Below are 14,304 nucleotides of genomic sequence, written 5' to 3'. Positions count from 1 at the left end.
AACCTGATTCTCAGTCCCAAATACCAATTCCAATGAGAAAGATGAGGATAGAGACTCTACTTTGTTCACTGTGTTTTTGGCTCAGTTCCAGTTTGCCATGGCTGAGGAGTGAAGTGGGATGATGGGCAAAGTGGTAGAATCATACAGTGGAAACATGGCTGGTGAGTCCATCTCGTCTTTATGACCTTGGGGAAGCAGTTCTAAGGGAAGAGAAATAGAAAGTGAAAGAATGAACTTCTGGACACCTGCAGATGGGCTACAAAAAGACATTACTGTGACTATATCCCTGGAAATCTTAAAGAAGTTTAATGATGTGGCTTAGATTTTCCCTTAGAGGCAAAACACTCTCATAGTGTCTCTTTCAGCTCCTTGGCTCCAATCATCCTTCCCTCCCTCTTTCTCCTGAGAGGTGAGCCTTTATTCTATGTCTTTTTTTTTTTTTTAAGATTTATTTATTTGACAGACAGAGATCACAAGTAGGCAGAGAGGCAGGCAGAGAGAGAGAAGGAAGCAGGCTCCCCGCTGAGCAGAGAGCCCAATGTGGGGCTCGATCCCAGGACACTGGGATCATGACCTGAGCTGAAGGCAGAGGCTTTACCCACTGAACCATCCAGGCGCCCCTTTTCTATGTCTTTTAAGAACATCTCCAGAGTCAAAGGACCAAGCCGGTAAAAGGAAGACAGGCACAAAGGTCAAAAAAATTAAATTCTCAGATATTACCCAAGGGAACTGATATTAATAAGGCTTGGATGTTTATACCTATATGTCACTCATATAATTAAAGTTGCTTCAGTTAGGAGAGCAACTGATTCTGTATATTCAACAGTTTTTTTTGTTTTGTTTTGAAAAAAACTAAATTTTCCCAGTGTCAAAAATCTGGGTTTTTTTTCTTTTTCTTTTTTTTTTAATTTTTAATTTTTAATTTTTAATTTTTTTATTTTTTTATATAATTTTTTATTTTTTATAAACATATATTTTTATCCCCAGGGGTACAGGTCTGTGAATCACCAGGTTTACACACTTCACAGCACTCACCAAAGCACATACCCTCCCCAATGTCCATAATCCCACCCCAGAGTTGTTCTTTTAATTAAATCAGTTTTTCAAAGAGCGTGCTGTATACAGTTTTTGTTTGTTTGTTTATTTCTTTTTAAATGAATTTCAAAGCAGAAAAGAGTAAATAAGAATTTCTTATACATGTAAGTTTAAAACTAAAATTCATGACGTGATCCCAACAAATATTTTTACCATTTGGGTCTTTGTCAATTGTTGATTAATTCTCTTACACATTCACTCATTATTTCATTTAACAAACACATCTCAAGCATCTCCACAATGTTAAACTCAGTGCTAGGTTTGGGAGAAACAAAAGTAAATCACATAGTTTCTTCTCTTAAAGACATTAATACATTGCAGAGATGGTCACATACATAGGTAATTGCAAGACATCAAAAAGTACTACAATGAAACCACATAATGGACTGAAGAAATCCAGAGGAGACAGTAGCAAAGATTAACCTGAAGTCTCAAATCTGGATCTCCGAAATTCTAGGTGGAAGTGTTGCATTTTCTACCTCAGATCCAAAGTTTTGCTTCTCAGTTCCAAATACCAACTTTAGCATGAGGCATTTCTTCCTTGATTAATTTTTCATTGTTATACTTCATGCTTCAGGCAAAGTTGTAAGCCTGGAGTATTGCTTTTTACTGATTCTAGTAACATTACCACAAACTTAATGGCTTAAAAACAACACATTTCATTATCTTGCAGTTTCAGGAGGAAGTATAGCATGATGTGACTGCATTCTCTGCTTAGGGTCTCACAAGGCTAAAAATCAGTTTTCAGGCCCAAGATCCACTTCCAAGCTCCCTGGCTATTGACAGAATTCAGTTCCATGTGGTTATTCCAAGTAGGCTGATGCTCAACATATGGTCCCTTTTATCTACAAGCTAACAACAGCATATAGCGTCTTACTTGTGTTTTGAATATCTCAGATTTCCCCTTCTACTTTAAAGGGATGATGTAATATCCCTATCTTAAAATTCACTGATTAGTAACCTTAATTACATCTGTGAAGTCCCTTTTGCAATGTAACATAACATATTCATGGGTATACCACCAGAGAGAGAAGGTCACAGAGCCAAAATTCTGCCTATTATACCAGACATGTGTATATTACTTCTCTCTTTTCACTGGTTGATTTCCTTTGAATCACTATAAAAAGTGACCATTGCCTTGGAGAGAGGATGTACCAAACCCAAAGGCAATGTGTAATAAAATGAAGATTTCTTTGCACTAGGTCAGATGATTAAGCGACTTATTCCTAATTTGTGGTTTGGTACATCCTCTCTAGTTATCATCTAGTTAGTAAATGTAAAGGCTGGTAATTGAGCTGTTTGATATTTATTGAGTACTTAACATAAATCAGACACATAAATTAATGTAATCCTCACAACCCTCTTATGAAATAGATTATTACTGTGATTATTTGACAGAATAAACATTAAGATTCTAAGAGTTTACATAATTTGCTCAAGTCTGTATAGCTAAGACAGGAAATCCTGAGATGTGAATCCAAGGCTTCGTGGCTTGAGAGCCTAAATTTCTGACTATCATCCAATGTTGTTTCTCCTGGTAACCAGAGAGAAACTTTTTTTTATATATAAACTAGGTGGGATAGAAAAAAGATGGAGAAGGACACACACACACAATCTCATGGAATTCTCAGAAATGTTCTATTTGATTATATATTCTCCATTTATTGAGAAGGAAACTGAAGCTCAGTTAGGTTAATTTGCTCTGCCAAGATCAAAGAGCCAGAAGTGTAAAACTACAAATACAGAAAAGAATACATGCAAAGGCCCAAAGTTGGGAAAGAGCTTGGTGTTTTGGAGAAGAGAAAGGCAGCTAGTATGCCAGGAGGATAGTGAGTGAAAGAAAAAGATGATATGAGATAAATTTTTCAAGGTAGGGAAAATCTCAGTCATGGTGAGGATGGAAGCTGGAGGCCATGTTATATATTTTTTCATTTGATCCTCGCATAAATATGTTAAGGATTGGGCGCCTGGGTGGCTCAGTTGGTTAAGCAACTGCCTTCGGCTGAGGTCACAGTCCCGGAGTCTTGGGATCGAGTCCTATATCAGGCTCCCAGCTCGATGGGGAGTCTGCTTCTCCCTCTGATATTCTTGCCTCTCATGCTCTCTCTATTTCTCTCTCAAATAAATAAATAAAATCTTTTAAAAAATATGTTAAAAATTAATGTTTTTTTCTAGCAATGAAGAAACCAAGGCTCAGGGAATTTAACCAACTGAATGGTGGCTACTATTAAACTACAAAATAGTTCCAAAATGCTGCACAAATGAAATTCTTCAAACAGAATTTTATTTTATTTTCAGGCCTTTGGATTGATAGGGTCCAGAAAATTCCAAAATCTATTATAAGAATTTTCACAAAATCTTTCAAGAGAACCATCTTCATTTTTTTTACAACTTCAATATTGTTTTTATTACATTTACAGTTACATCTGGTTATTTCATGCATGAATAAAGAACCACATACATTGCTACATCACAAATCTCTGTTTTAAATATTTTGATAACTGTATTTCCATACAATTGGCTTCCTTTGTAATCCCTAATTTTTTATGCATTTATTTATTTTAATTGTGCTAATTAAGCCAAAACCATTAGTTTTTGATGTAGTGTTCAGTGATTCATTAGTTTCATATAACACCCAGTGCACATCACAACACATGCCCTCCTTAATACCCACCACCTTGTTACCCCATCCCTCCACCCCCCTCCTTTCGGTAACCTCAGTTTGTTTCCTAAGGTCCATCATCTCTCGTGGTTTTTCTCCCTCTCTGATTTCTTCCCATTCAGTTTTCTCTCCCTTCCCCCAAAGTCCTCTGAGTTATACCTTATGTTCCACATATGAATTAAATCATATGATAATTGTCTTTCTCTGCTTGACTTACTTCACTTAGCATAATCCCCTCCAGTTCCATCCATGATGATACAAATGGTGGGTATTCAACCTTTCTGATGGCTGAGTAATATTCCACTGTGTATATGTACATCTTCTTTATCCATTCATTTGTTAAAGGGCAGTTTGGCTGTTGTGGACATTGCTGCTATGAACATTGGGGTGCATGTGCCCCTTTTTTCACTACATCTGTATCTTTGGGGTAAATACCTGGGAGTGTAATTATTGGGTTATAGGGTAGCTCTATGTTTAACATCTTGAGGAACCTCCATACTCTTTTCCAGAGTGGCTATACCAGCTTGCATTCGAACCAACAGTGTAAGAGAGTTCCCCTTTCTCCACATCCTCACCAACACTTATTTCCTGTCTTGTTAATTTTTGCCATTTAAGGTGGTGTCTCATTGTGGTTTTTTTTTTTTTAACTTTATTTTTTCAGTGTTCCAGGATTCATTGTTTATGCATCTCATTGTGGTTTTGATTTGTATTTCCCTGATGGCTAATGATGTTGAGTATTTTTTCATGTGTCTGTTAGCCATTTGTATGTCTTCTTTGGAGAAGTATCTGTTCATGTCTTCTTCCTATTTTTTGACCGTGTTATTTGTTTTTTGAGTGTTGAGTTTGAGAACTTCTTCGTAGATCCTGGATATGAATCCTTTATCTGAATGTCACTTGCAAATATCTTCTCCCAGTGAATGAATGGTGAAACTACATGGCTACTTTCATCCAAAGTTGTTAACTGAAAACAGGTTCAGGGATAAGCAAAGACTTCTCAACCAATTCTGCTCTGTGCTAAGCTTAGCCTCCTTGCACAGGCCTGCAATCTGCACAGCATTTTTTCATCTGTGTTGTGAAGAGGTGTAGGCTAGGTCTTGGGACACCTCTAAGAGTTCAGACTCTAAAGCTTAATTTCCAGAGAAAGGAAGTAGACTTAATGTAGATAATATTAAATTACATCACAAATAATTATATTATCTATACCTTATATACTCATAATTTTCATCTACAGAGCCTGTTTCATTCTTATAACCATGAAATCTTTTTGAGGGAAATCAAAGCAGGGAAAATAAGTGACTTGCTTCATGGATCCAGATGAAATGAGTCTTCCAGCAGAGCTTATAAAACAGGCTCTCTTGAGCTTTGGCTTAAGAGCTTTTCTAACCATTAGCTATCTTTATTTAAGATCTCTCAGTCCTGCCTATCATGACAACTTCAGTTGTACATTTCCTGTCATGCCTAATACAAACATTATATGACTGGAATATTGTTCTGTTACATTAACCTGTCTTAAGTTTATACTTAATGATACTCAAATGCAGGGACACACATTGTTATACTGATGAAGACTCTTTACTCCCTTACACTTGGACAGTAGGCCATGGATATGAAACTCTTTCACATACACCCATGATCTCATTGACTTGTTAGTGAGGCAGATACTATTATAGAGAAGAGCTAGGAAGAACTTTTCAGATGTTCATTTTGCTTATTTATTTGTGTTGATGAATGATTGCTTCTGAATTCATGGCTTTAAGTAATCTGCTTCACATTCCATTAAGTTTAACAAGTAAAACAGATTCTCCTTCTACTGCCCCACTCTCTGTAAGGAGAAATTAATGGAGCTCATTCCATTTTCCAGAGTGGCTAAATTTCTCGAATTCAGGTAGCATATCTGAGAGTGAGTGATCTTCATAAATAAATACTGCTTGGTAACCAATGACCTAATGTCATACTATAATCTTTAAGTAGGGAATGTTTATGAGTAGGTTTATAATTCTTACCTCTCAAAACTTAAGTTAAGAAATTTAATTGTTATTTATTCCCCTAAATAGAGCATAAACTCCTTGGGGACAGTGCCCAGTCAGTGAATGAATACCTATTGATGTTGACAGCATCACTTTGTGTTCTATGTTTGTGGCTTTTAACAATGTGCTAACTAAAATAAAAAAGGAATTCCCCAATTTGGGTTGGATGTGAATAATAAAAAGATATAAGGGCAAAAACAAGTAGAGAAAAAAAGGAGCGATTACCATTTAGAAAGAAAGGCTCTAATCCAAAAACCTTCAAACCAAGTAATTTTCTTCTAGTTGGATTTTACCATGAGCAGGGCAATTGTTCGAGCACAGTTGGGTTGATTCAGTGTTTAATATCTTAATATCTTGTAGACTATGGGTGGCCCTTTTGTTAATGCCAGATGTAATTCTATAATAAAATTCTTTTTATTAAACACATGCAAAATGTTAAATAGGAATTCTACCCTCTTTGCTCTTCCTTTTTTTTTTTATTTCTTTCAAGTGTCTCTGCAATTTTCCTCTTGCAAATGAATAGATTTCTAAATTTTGACCATCATCCTTAAATTAGAAACAAAAATTTGTGGTCATATTTAAAAATAATTCTAGGAATAAAGTTATGGTGATCATCTCTATTTTTGATGTAGGCGTTGTTTCTTATTTATCTATAATTCTGGAGAACACAGTAGGGATATAATAAATGCTTGAAAAATGAGTACATATGAAGGGAGCAGAGAGGAAAGGCTGGAACTTGTTTCCATTAGCCTGACTAACATTGATGGTTGTCCCCATTGTAGCAAAGAAACATTTCTAAGGACAAGAAAACAGGGACTCCTGGGTGACTCAGTGGGTTAAAGCCTCTGCCTTTGGCTCGGGTCAGGATCCTGCGGTCCTGGGATCGAGTCCCAGGGTCCTGAGATCGACCCCCACATCAGGCTGTCTTGCTCATGGGGGAGCTGCTTCCTCCCCCCCCCCTCTCTTTCTGCCTGCCTCTCTCCTTGCTTGTGATCTCTGTCAAATAAATAAATAAAATCTAAAAATAAAAAAAAAAAGGAAACAACTCTGCAAGCTGTCCATGAAACAAACCACTGTGCTTAAAGTACCATCATTTGACTGGGATCTTCTAGGGAGATGAAAACATTCTATGTCTCAATGTGGTATATATATTTCTTAAAACTCATTGAATTATAGGCTCAAGGACTGTGCTGATTAAAGTATGTGACATTTTCCTCAATTAAAAATGTATTTAAAGTTTTCTCTTTTTCCCCACCATCCTGTTGTGTGCTGCTTCCTGTTTCTGACTGTGTCTTCTCACAAGACTTTCAGGACCAAGCGATTCCTGGCCAAGAAACAAAAGCAGAATCATCCCATTCCCCAGTGGATTCGGATGAAAACTGGTAATAAAATCAGGTACAGCTTCCAGAGGAGGCATTGGAGGAGAACCAAGCTGGGTCTCTAAGGTGTCCCACATCATGAGATGACACACCTAATTGGCATCACATATTTAATTAAGCTCCTTGAAGATCATGTATTCTATTCCATCACCCTGTAAACACCTTTTGACCTGGCCAATAGATACTTTTTACCAGGGAAATGATTTTTCTGTTACTATTTTTCTGCACCAGTAGTTTGTTTTGGTAATAAATGTGAGACCTTTCAGCTGTTAAAAAAAAAAAAAAAGTATTTAAAAAAAGTTTTTAAAGAAAAGAAATAGATCAGGTAACTAAAATACATTGACAATTAAAACAAAACAAAATAGTGTTATTTCTAGATAGATACTATTCTTTACAGAAGGTTCTGAGCCTAAAGCTGCTCTCTTTTTAAATATTTAAAAAATTATAAACAATGTTAGCAGCTATCTCTCTCCCTTTCCCCTTTCCCTTTGTTTCTTTCATTTCTTTAAAAAAAAAATTAGCATTTTTCATTCTGTTTTTCCATAGCCATGAGTTACACCTGTCAAGGTAGATTGCAGGCCTGTGCAAGGAGGCCAAGCTTAGCACAGGGCAGGCGTATTCACAAAGAGGGTGGTGGCACAACAATATCAGAAGATTGGCTACATCCCAAGAGATTGATCAAATAAATAAATATATCAAGAACAATAAGATTCAGGTTTCTCATTACTGGAAAGAGTTACAAATATGGTAAAATATAAAGCTTTTATAAACCCACCTGGCATTGGATTAGAATTGGATGTACCAGAGTGAGATAATAGTTTCCATTATAGATAAAGAAGTAAGTATAGATGTAAATGTGTGTGTAGTTCCTTAGCTATCCGCTGAAAGAGCCTGAGATCAGGAGCATCCTACTAATAATGAATACCTAGTGCTTATATCTTGGTGTCAAATGCTAAATGAATCAGAGCTCCTTGAAAAAAATGACTGAATCGAGGGTTGGGGCTTATAAAAAACATGATGAACCTGGATCATCTTTTGTAACAGAGAGGAAAGAAGTGCTCAAAAAAGGATGAGGACATGTCAAAAGAACACAGAAGTAAATCTGAGGGGCCTCTAGCTGGCTAAATAAAGGATAACAGTAACTTTTAAATAAATGGTAAGAACAATCTCTAACTTATTGAATTAGTAGGTACCCCACTGATATAAATAAATGAATGACTAAATAGTTGGAAGGAAGAGAAAGTTTCTTCATATAGTGGAAAGCCTCCAATTAAATGTAGAAGGAATAATGGTTTTAGAAAATCACCATTTGGTAATAAGGGTAGTAATAATTAACCCAGGCAAGAAATTTCAATGAATACTAGCTAGTAGGTGAAAGTGAGGAAAGTAACGAATTTTTTACATAATATCAGAGTACATTGTTATTTAGAGATGGAACAAAAAGTAGAGAAACCAGATAGACACCATCTTGATAAAGTAGTCAAAATGAACAACACTAGTAATGGGACAAATAGTCATCATGTGCAACTGATTAGATATAAAGAGAAAAGTATAGTGTGACAGTCTGGCCAAAAAATATATAACAGGTGTAATAATGGTTATATATCCAATAATGAAGAAACATTGGATGAATCCAAACTTCAAGACACTCTAAAAAATATCTGGCCTATCTTCAAAAGTGCCAAGATCATGAAAGCCAAGTGAAGTATGGATGCAAGAGGAAGACACGCTCTAAATTCTTCTTATAGATGTCAGGGAAAGCTTGCCAAAGGAGATGACTTACATGTAGGCTTGTAAACACTGTCATATAAACTAGAGAGGAAGTCATTTTAGGCAAGGAGATAGTATTTTCAAAGGTGTAGATTCTCAGGTACTTGTAGAGAGCTGGGTGTACCTGGAGCACAGAGATGATAGAAGCAGCCAGGATGATGAGGTGGGGCCAAATGATAAGGGCCAAATGATACTGTGCCTTCTTTTGCACAGTATTATGGACACATAGTTTGAGGAACTGAAAAAAGGCATCTGAACAGTAGTTTGAGAAACTGAAAAAAGGTATCTGAATTGATGTATTAGTCCAAGGTCTCTGAAAACAGATGCAAAGACAGAATTAAATGTGCAAGTTTTTAAGAGTAATGCCTGCATGAATGGAAATTGAAAGGAAGTGAAGAAGTCTGGGAGAGCCATCAGGCTGTGATGTACATCTGACCTGAGTGAAGGAGAGGTAAGGAAGTTTGCATGGAAGTTTCAGTAAAAACCTTTGGCTCAAGAAATTTCTTGATGCTTAAGCTTGGATTCTTAGTCAATTATGTTCTCTGTAGTAGCAGAAAACAAGATATATTCTCATGTGTACCATATTTCAGTTTTGGACAATGGAAATGATTTAATTGGGAGGAGTGTGAAAAACTTCAATAATTAAGTATTTCACTTTTGTTCTTTTTAAATTATCTATTTTCTTTTAGTTATGAAGGAATCAGGACTTTCTGAGCCATGAGCTATGAGCATACTAAGCAATCTGCTGTTAATAAACATGGACACCTAATCCTGGAGAGCCTACCAACTTGCCCTGGCTTCTTAATGTAGTTGAGTTTTCTGTTTATCATATTTGGCCCATCTGTGGAGGCTAACTGAAATATCACATAACCTTCTTTTTGTCTGTATTTTTTTTTTTTTTTTGGATCCATGATGGTAACACAAGTTGTTTTACACTGAATAGAAGCTGGTTAGTATTATATATACCTTTCAATACTAAAATAGGGAAGTATATTTTATTTACATTTAGTAGAAAAACACTTTTCCCCTTAAACACTAAGTTCATGTTGCAAGGAAAAGTTGGTAAGAAGGAATAACAAAAGAGATCCTGGATTTTGAAATCAACTTATTTTGAGGTTCTGTTGAGTTTGCAGTATGAATTCATAACCCAATTTCAAGTTGCTTTAGTCTATTCTTAATTGCAAATTTCCTAAACCTTATTAAAGAAAGGAAATGGTCTTCTAGACTCATTTTATCAGGTTTGGAGTCCCCTCATTCTTTATCAAGTGCCTGAAAAGTTCTCCAAATTGTATAAGTAACAACTATAAAATATGACTCACAGCATTTTTTTCACTGAGTAACACAATTAACACTGTAATATTATAGCCCGTATTTTGAAAAAATCTTATTAACATTTATTAACTGCTAGCAGAGATTTTTTTAACTCTAAGAAAAAGATTCAAGATGTCTATTATAGCTTTTAACAAATTTAACAATGTGCCCTTTCCTCAAAGTATGATGTGTCTGTTCCAAATGATGCCATTTAAAAACATAACAGAGTATTTCACTGGGTAAAAAATCGGTGACTAGGACAATTTTGGGAATTATATTCAATGGCATGAAAATTGTTATTCCAAAAATGAATGCATACAAGAAATAACTTAACTGAAGAATAACACTAGAGAAGTGTCTGTAAATAGTTGCTGCATAAAAGCTGTAGTTTGGTAACTGTTCTTCAAGATTATTCAGTTAAATATTCTGCAATACCTGAATAAGACAGCAATATTTTATGAGTGGTGAAGGGGTTGGGGAAGAAAGATTCCCATCTCCTCTTTTAAAAAAAAATAATCATTTTCCAGATACTTATCCAAGGGATACAAAGTGATTCACATGGGCACCTGCACCCCAATGTTTATAGCAACAATGTCTACAACAGCCAAAATATGGAAAGAGTCCAGATATCTATTGACAGATGAATGGATAAAGAAGACATGGTATACATACTCAATGGACTATTACTCAGTCATTAAAAAAAAAAAGAAAAGAAAAGAAAGAAATCATGCTATTGGCAATGACATGGATGGAACCAGAGGGTTTTATACTAAGTGAAATAAGTCAGTCAGAGAAACACAAAATCTGTGATTTCACTTATATGTGGAATTTAAGAAATAAAACAGATGAACATAAGGGAAGTGAAGGAAAAATTAAAAAAAGATGCAAATTGAGAGGGAGGCAAACCATAAGAGTGAACTCTAGGAAAAAACATAAGAGTGAACTCTAGGGGGAAAAAAAAAAAAACTGAGGATTGCTGGGGAGGAGGTAAGTGGGGGGGAAGGGAAAATTAGGTAATAGACGTTAAGGAGGGCACTTGATGCCATGAGCACTGGGTGTTACACGTAACTGATGAATCACTAAATTCTATCTCTGAAACTAATAAAAATAATCATGTGCTTTAAATATCTTCCACTATAACCATCATTCCTGGCTTCATATATGCTGTGGTTATTTGTTTCCTAGCCAGGAATGCATTGATTTACCCAGAACATATACTCATCTTTTAATGCTGATCAGAAGGGTAACCCTGCTTTAGTCAGCCTGAAGCAAATTTTAGAGTGGAAGCTAGCATGAATGAGTTTGATTTTGGATGTGGTTACAAAGATCTTTTAGTTATTTTATTTTTAAAGCTGTTTTGTACCTATTCCAAATTCATTGGCCCTCTAGGGAAGAGGAATGAAAAGACATAGCTTCTTCCTGGCCAGGTCACTACACTCTATGATTTTAGGGGGTATGGCTGACATTCTTTCCAATGTGAGATGCAGTACAAAGGAAGAAAATAAACTGTTTATTCATTTCTTCCCAGATGATATTGGGGGAGAGGATTTTTTTTAAAAGGTGAAGAATTAATCACTGCTATAACAAAGCCAGACATACATAAAGATTGGCATTTATTCTGGGCTTAATATTGTGCTCTCCAATATGGTACCCACTAGTCACTGGTAGTACTGTGTTATTGAAATGTAGCTATTCCAAATTGATAGATGATCTAAATGTAAAATACATACCAGATTTCAAAGACTTAGTACAAAAGAAGAAATAGAAAATATCTTATTTTTAAATATTGATTACATGTTGAAATATATTGGATATATTAGTTTAAATAGATTATGCTATTAAAATTAATTTGAACTGTTTTGTTCTACTTTTCTCAAGGTGATTTCTCAAAATTAGAAATTACAATGTGGCTTGAATTGGTGGATTATATTTCCATTAGACAGCACTAGTCTGGAATATTTGATTTACTCATGTCCTCAGGAATGATTTTCCTCTCTTCTGTTCTTTGTGCCTAGCACAAAACTGCTACAGGGGCTCAGATTAGCTTTGTTGGGACACTGAACAAGTTGGCTGATACCCAAATTAGCATCCTCAAAAACAATGTAGGGAGCTTGAACCATCCAGGAATGAAGGAACCAGGTGAAGTTAAAGGTAGAAATTGTCAGCCTTTATCCTTAAATGTTTCACAGGGTAAAATTTGGGAAATGTAACTTGAACTGACATGTTTTTCCAGTGGTAGAGTCACTGAACAGGAGCCCATGATAAACATTAGAGGATTTTATAATCCCTTGATATTATACAAAATTAGTCTGTGTGTGCCTTCTATAGAGAAGATCTAATTTTAATTAGATTCTCAGAGACTACAGGTTCAAAAATATTAAGGATACTAAATTTATTCTTTTTTAAGATTTTTTAAAATTTATTTGTCAGAGAGAGATCACAAGTAGGCAGAGAGGCAGGCAGAGAAAGAGAGAGAGGAAAGCAGGCTCCCTGCTGAACAGAGAGCCAGATCCAGGGCTCAATCCCAGGACCCTGAGATCATGACCTGAGCCAAAGGCAGAGGCTTAATCCACTGAGCCACTCAGGTGCCCCCTAAATCTGCTTTAAAAAAAAAAGATTTATTTATTTGAGAGAGAGTGTGTGTGTGTACAAGCAGGGGAAGGGGCAGAGAAAAGAAAATATCAAGCAGACTTCCTGTTGAGCACAGAGCCCAACTTGGGCTCAGTCATACCACCTGAGCCAAAATGAAGAGTTGGATGCTTAACAAACTGAGCCACAAAGATGCCCCTCTGAATTCTATTTTTTAATCAAATTATTTTTGTTTATGTTTTCACATTGAGTTGTATAAATTCTTCACATATCTTGGATATGTGGATAATGGATATTAATCTCTTATCAGATATATCACTTGCAAGTATCTTTTCCCATTCAGTAGGTTGCCTTTTCATTTTGTTAGTGGTTTCCTTCACTGTGCAAAAGGTTTTTATTTTGGTGTAACCCATTTGTTTTTGCTTTTGTTTCCCTTGCCTGAGGAGATATATCTAGAAAAATGTTGCTCAAGCCAGTGTGAGAGAGATTACTGTATTATCTTCTAGGAGTTTCATGGTTTCAGATCTCATGTTTAGTTCTTTAATCCATTTTTTTTTACTTTTTTAAATTTTTTATTTTTTATAAACATATATTTTTATCCCCAGGGGTACAGGTCTGTGAATCGCCAGGTTTACACACTTCACAGCACTCACCAAAGCACATACCCTCCCCAATGTCCATAATCCCACCCTCTTCTCCCAAACCCCCTCCCCCGAGCAACCCTCAGTTTGTTTTGTGAGATTAAGAGTCACTTATCGTTTGTCTCCCTCCCAATCCCATCTTATTTCATTGATTCTTCTCCTACCCACTTAAGCCCCCATGTTGCATCACCACTTCCTCATATCAGGGAGATCATATGATAGTTGTCTTTCTCTGCTTGACTTATTCCGCTAAGCATGATACGCTCTAGTTCCATCCATGTTGTCGCAAATGGCAAGATTTCATTTCTTTTGATGGCTGCATAGTATTCCATTGTGTATATATACCACATCTTCTTGATCCATTCATCTGTTGATGGACATCTAGGTTCTTTCCATAGTTTGGCTATTGTGGACATTGCTGCTATAAACATTCGGGTGCACGTGCCCCTTTGGATCACTACGTTTTGAGTTTATTTTTATGTATGGTATAAAGAGTGGTCCATGTATAAGACAGTGGTCCAGTTTTATTCTTTTGCATGTAGCTGTCCAGTTTTTCTTGCTTTGTACATTCTTGCCTCCTTTCTTGTAGATTAATTGACCATATAAGCATGGGTTTATTTCTGGGCTTTCTATTCTGTTCCATCGATCTATGTGTCTATTTTTTGTGCCAGTACCATTACTGTTTTGATTACAACAGCTTTGATCTTTAGTTTGAAATCTAAGATTGTGACACTTCCATCTTTGTTATTCCTTCTTAAGATTGCAGAATCTTTTGGCATTCCATAAAAATTTTAGGATTATTTGTGAATAACAATTTTGGCATTTTGATG

The 14,304-nt window shown here is 35.9% G+C and overlaps 1 protein-coding gene and 1 pseudogene across 2 annotated transcripts in view; one reads left to right on the top strand and one right to left on the bottom strand.

The window, feature by feature from the left end:
- The window catches only part of METTL15 (methyltransferase 15, mitochondrial 12S rRNA N4-cytidine), a 251,900-nt gene that overhangs the window by 26,859 nt on the left and 210,737 nt on the right, over positions 1–14,304 (bottom strand). The window lies entirely within an intron of this gene.
- LOC309841270 (large ribosomal subunit protein eL39 pseudogene) lies at positions 7,010–7,228 on the top strand (annotated as a pseudogene). The gene has a single exon. The product of its transcript is annotated as a large ribosomal subunit protein eL39 pseudogene (transcript).

Source organism: Mustela nivalis (genome assembly GCF_964662115.1).
Source record: "Mustela nivalis genome assembly, chromosome: 9".
NCBI lineage: Eukaryota > Metazoa > Chordata > Mammalia > Carnivora > Mustelidae > Mustela > Mustela nivalis.
This window is presented reverse-complemented; position numbering and strand designations above follow the sequence as displayed.